Source organism: Eptesicus fuscus, chromosome 1, assembly GCF_027574615.1.
Source record: "Eptesicus fuscus isolate TK198812 chromosome 1, DD_ASM_mEF_20220401, whole genome shotgun sequence".
NCBI classification, from domain to species: Eukaryota; Metazoa; Chordata; class Mammalia; order Chiroptera; family Vespertilionidae; genus Eptesicus; species Eptesicus fuscus.
In genome coordinates, this window is record NC_072473.1 from 64,001,042 (window position 1) to 64,006,925 (window position 5,884).

Genomic DNA, 5,884 nt, shown 5'->3' on the forward strand with positions numbered 1-5,884 from the left:
TGGGGTTGAGAAGTAGAAGTTGTTAGATAATTACTTTCAACAATCAAAATTTGAATGTTAAGATAATTGTGATAAGAGTATTTATCCTTTTCTCTGAAAAGAGATCTGAAATGAAACAGTCTAAGTTCTTAGATGGTAAATTGGCTCTTTCAATAAACAGATGCTAAAAAAACACACACAAAAACCTTATGCCAGCATTTTCTATCTTTTATGTAATTTCAGCATTTATTCATTCAGTAAAAAATTGTTTATTGTCTCCTATGTTCCAGGTATTATTCCAGACACTAAGAGACATAACAGTGGAGAAGAAAGACTATATCTGCTAACTAATATTACAAACTATTGAAACTTGGTCACTAATTTTTCTTCTCTTTGTTTAAAAAAAAATAAGACAATCCATTTAAGTCAAGTAAATGAATCTCTGACACTTAAAGGAAACAACAGTGTTTTCTAGAGACTTTATTTTTCTCCTCAGAAGCTGTAACTGGGGCAAAGTGGCACATGCAGGCATGTGTGTCTCCATGTGTGTTATGTATATTTATATGTATGTGGGATTAACAACTCCTAGGTGATATACTTTTTTCCTGTTCTAATCTTATAAATAAGGATATAAGAAATTGAACTGAAAAGGCAAGAGAGTCTGCCTAATAACCTAGGGAATACCATTATAAATATATTTTTCATTCTTCCTAAGGCTCATATCAGGACAATGTGTTAAAATTATCTCCAGGAATAAAAACTTGCCTGGATGGTGTAGCTCAGTGGTTGAGCATCAACCCATGAACCAAGAGGTCACTGGTTCGATTCCCAGTCAGGGCACATCTCTGGGTTGCAGGCCCAATACCCAGTAGGGATCGTGCAGGAGGCAGCCGATCGATGTTTCTAAATCTCTATCTCTCTCCCTTCCTATCTAAAAAAAAAAAAAAAATCAATAAAAATTTATTTATTAAAAAAAAAAGTAATAACCAAGCTACCCCATTAGGTTATAGGGCGATAGATAGATGATAGATAGATAGATAGATAAAGAGATAAATAATGTCTGTCTATTTAAAGATAGGCTTTTACTAAATGCCCTTTGTAAAAATGGTATATATATATTTCCATTCTCTTATTTTTATCTGTTTGAATAGGAAAAACTATGCATGTTTTGATGTGTTTATTGATTTCTTGATACCTTTTATTAAAAATATTCAGGGTCAAAATAGGAGAAAAAGTTACAATATATGGGCCTGTAATCTTAACAGTAAGTCATCTGAACTATGTAACTATCAGTAAAAGAAATAAAAAGCTAGATAATCATTCTCTGAGGAGGTATATCTACATGATGCATGATCAGTTGACAATTTAAATATAAACAAACAAAGCTGTCAAACACATAATTTATTATTATAAAATTTTTCTCATTAAATCCAGTTCAACTGCTCCATGTATGTTTATAGCCTAGGAAATATTTCTTTTCCCAATTTTACAGATATTAACTTATTTCTAGTATTTACCATGTTAAACATTATTAAAGAAGGAAATTTAGGTGAAATAAACTTTACTTACCACTTGATGAAGTAGACTGTCTCCTTTTAGAGAACTGCAGAATGGGGCACAAGGCAGGAAGCTTTTATGAAGAATAAAGAACAAGGAAGAGAAAATAGAAAAGATCTCATTGGCTGGGGCCACAGAGTCAACCTTGTTTGGGATGAGAAGACAAGCATTGCTTTGGAGTTTGGGGATTGGCCGACTGGATATACTGCATTTCTGGTCAAGCAGAACATTTACAGGGACATGACAGTTATCTAAGTTTCAGTTTGCTGATATGGCACCCCAGGCAGGAGTGGCTCCATCTTGGGTCTAGAAATTTATTTCAACATTTGTATGGATTGACTAGTATATCTTCAACCAGAACCATTTACAGGTTCTGAGATTTAGGTCTCCGGGTCAATCCCAGAAAACACCAACCGAGGTGAGAGAAAATAAAGCTGTGGGCATGAACATTCAGAAAGACCCTGAAGTAAAAGGGAAAATGAACACACCAGTGAGGTAATTCAGTGTCGCTGGTTGACAGTGTAGGGGAACTGCTCCATGCTGGCGCCCTGACGATACTGCATGTATGTACATATCCATGTAGACAAGGTTGTCCTGAGACATGGCAGGGCATTCTGTATCCTGCCAGAACACCGGGATATAGGCAATCTTGTGAGGAGCTGCTACAGGCCATCTTACACTCATTACCCTATCTTGAGAGAGGCTGCCATGACAGTTTCTCATCTGTCTCCCTCATTCCAGTGAGGTAGGAGGCTTTGTGATTCACCCTCCCCACTCTGGGTACAGCTTCAAGCTTGAAAGGCTCTTAGTTGCAGTATGGAAACGGTTTATCAGCAACAAAGTGCCTTACCACTTGTGTTGCCAATCATTCGGACACTTGTTCTAATGCCACACTTTGGAACAAAGGATGGGTAGATAACACCATGCTGATCTTGCTTTTGCTCTCCAAGTAACTGACAAAATACACTTGGGTTTATTGTTTCTTACTGGCTGAATCTGTCAGTCTGCTGAACAGTGTAATAGCATGGAATAGGGGAAGGGGTTTCAAAGTGGCCAGCCTGGAAAAGCAAACAAAGGCCAAATCAAGAAAAGCTGTTTAGAGTAATAGGGAAAAAGAAGAATAAAGTTGGAGGCATTACACTACCTGATATCAAACTATTCTATAAGGACATAGTGATCAAAACAGCATGGTACTGGCAAAAAACAGATATATAGATAAATGGAACAGAATAGAGAGCCCAGAAATAAACCCACATCTATATGGTCAATTAATGTTTGACAAGGAGGCAAGAACATACATTGGGGTAAAAAACAGTTTATTCAATAAATGGTGCTGGGAAAATTGGACAGATAAATGCAAAAAAAATTAAACTAGACCACTTTCTTACACTGTATATAAGAATAAACATTAAATGGATTAAAGACTTAAATATAAGGCTAAAAACCATAAAACTCCTGGAAGAAAACATAGGCTAGAAAATTTCTGATATTTCTCTTAGCAGTATTTTTTTCCTGATATATCTCCTCAGGCAAGGGAAATAAGAAAAATAAACAAATGGGACTTCATCAAACTGAAAAGATTTTGCCCAGCAAAGGAAACCATGAACATAGAAAAAGGCAACCTACTGAATGGAGGAAGATGTTTGCCAATGATACATCTAATAAGAGGTTAATATCCAAAATTTATAAATAATTCATACTACTCCACATGAAAACACCAACAAACAATCCAATTAAAAATGGAAATACGATCTGATACACACTTCTCCAAAGAGGACATACAGATGGCCAATACATATGAAAAAATGCTCAATGTCACTAATCATCAGGGAGATACAAATTAGAATCACAATGAGATACCATCTCATACCTGTCAGAATGGCCATCATCAATAAATCCACAAATAAACGTTAGCAAAGATGTGGAGAAAAAGGAACCTTCATACACTGATGGTGAGAATGCAGATTGGTGCAGCCACTATGAATAACAGCATGGAGGGTCCTCAAAAAATTAAAAATAGAACTGCCTTATGGCCCAGCAATTCATTTTCTGGGTATATATACAAAGAAACCCAAAACACTAATTCAAAACAATATATGCACCCTACTCCATACAATTACACCTAAGTTCATTGCAACATTATTTATAATAGCCAAGATACGGAAGCAACTCAAGAGCCCATCAATAAATGAGTAGATAAAAAAGTGGTGGTACATATACACAATGAAATATTACTTGGCCATAAAAAAAGAATGAAAGCTGACCATTTGCAACAGCATGGATGGACTAGAGCAGTGGTTCTCAACATTTCTAATGCCACGACCCTTTAATACAGTTCCTCATGTTGTGGTGACCCCCAACCATAAAATTATTTTCGTTGCTACTTCATAACTGTAATTTTGCTACTGTTAATGAATCGTAATGTAAATACCTGTGTTTTCTGTTGGTCTTAGGCGACCCTGCTAGCGGTTCTCAACCTGTGGGTTGCGACCCACAGGTTGAAAATCGCTGCTGTAGAGCCTAAGACCACCGGATGCTCAGACGGGTAGCTGTGACACACACTGACCACCAGGGGGCAGACGCTCAACGCAGGAACTGCCAAGCTACAGTGACTTGGCAGAGGTGGTTCTCAGGTGATGCACCCTGGAACCAGAGAGGGGGAGCCTGATTCCAGGGTTCATTGCCTGAGAACCGCCCTCTCACAATCTGGGACCCTTCAGGGATGTCAGAGAGCCAGTTTCAGCTTGATCCCCACAGGCCAGGTGGAGGGACGCCACCTGCCAGAGGGACCCTGCTTACTCCACAGATGCCCTTTGAGCCCCAGTGCCGCCCCACGTGCAGCAGGCCTGGGAGGGATTGTGGGAGGTTGGCTCCAGAGCGTGTTCAGCCTGTCTTGCCCAGTCCCACCCCACCGGCCACCTTCTAATTAATTTCCTTTCAATGTGCACAAATCCATGCACTGGGGCACTAGTTATATATAATAAATATTAATCTATACTAATAAAAGGATATATGTTAATTAGACCAGATATACTGGACGTCTTCCAGACAAAGCCATGGTGGTGGGGGTCGAGGCAGAAGCAGTTAGGGGTGATCAGGCTGGAAGGCAGAGGCAATTAGGGGTGATCAGGCTGGTAAGGGAGAGCAGTTAGGGGTGATCAGGCTGGCAGGGAAGAGCAGTTGGTGGTTATCAGGCAGGCAGGCAGAGGGTTTAGGGGCAATCAGGTAGGCAGGCAGGTGAGCGGTTAGGAGCCAGTGGTCCCAGATTGTGAGAGGGATGTCCGACTGAGAGATCGGGCCTAAACCAGCAGTCGGACATCCCCCAAGGGGTCCCAGATTGGAGAGGGTGCAGGCCGGGCTGAGAGACCCCCTCCCCATGCATGAATTTCATGCACTGGGCCTCTAGTGATAGATAATATCTGATATACATATTAGCCATTACATATTTCTAAACTAAGCAAAATACATATTTCTTTCTAAGGAATATGAAAAAAAGAATTGAAGAAAATGGAATTTTTTTTCTATGGGGAGGCGGAGATATTTATTGACATTTCAGAAGTTTTGAGAAATAGTGTTCTAAATTCTAGAAGACTATCTGTCCATTGTTCTATTACGTCTTCAAAACTACAGAGATATCAAAACACACCCTCAAATATGAGATATTACAGGTAAAGAAACATATAACATAAATTTACTTTCTTGGGGGCATTTTTTATTCTTTTTAAATGTCTGGGGGAAAACTTTTAATTCTTTTAAGAATAAAATATTCTGAAGAACACTGAAAACCTTCCTTCATGAGTCATCTACTAATGCATGGGACAGAGAAAATGGTCTCCGCAGTGAAAATGGATGAACTGCATGAAGCATAGTGTCATTCCAAAGGTCACTTATGACTCAGCTTCCCTCGAACTTAGTACTATCAAATTCAGCTGTAGGACACAAGAGAGCCACTTGTACGCTCATCAATAAATGGCAAGTAGCCCTAGAACAGATTATTAAGGTACTGGGCACTTCACTTACTGATGGGTAAAATTTAAAAAAGCAGAGTGGCTTTAGCCTCCATGGAAAGCAGAATTGCTATTAGTAAACAAGCATCCCAGAAAATCATCTACAACTCACTTTTAAATAAATTCTCAACAGAGGAAACATAATAGAGTATTACTTTTGAGACTTAGTCCTATACCAATGCAAAATGCTCTCTGCGTGCACCACAAATCTCAATTTCACTGATGCTTTTTTTATTTTTGAAAACGTTTTTATTGACTTTTTTAGAGAGGAGAAGAGAGGAAGGGAGGGAGGGAGGGAACAAGGGAGGAAGAGGGAGAGAGAGAGAGAGAGAAACATGGAT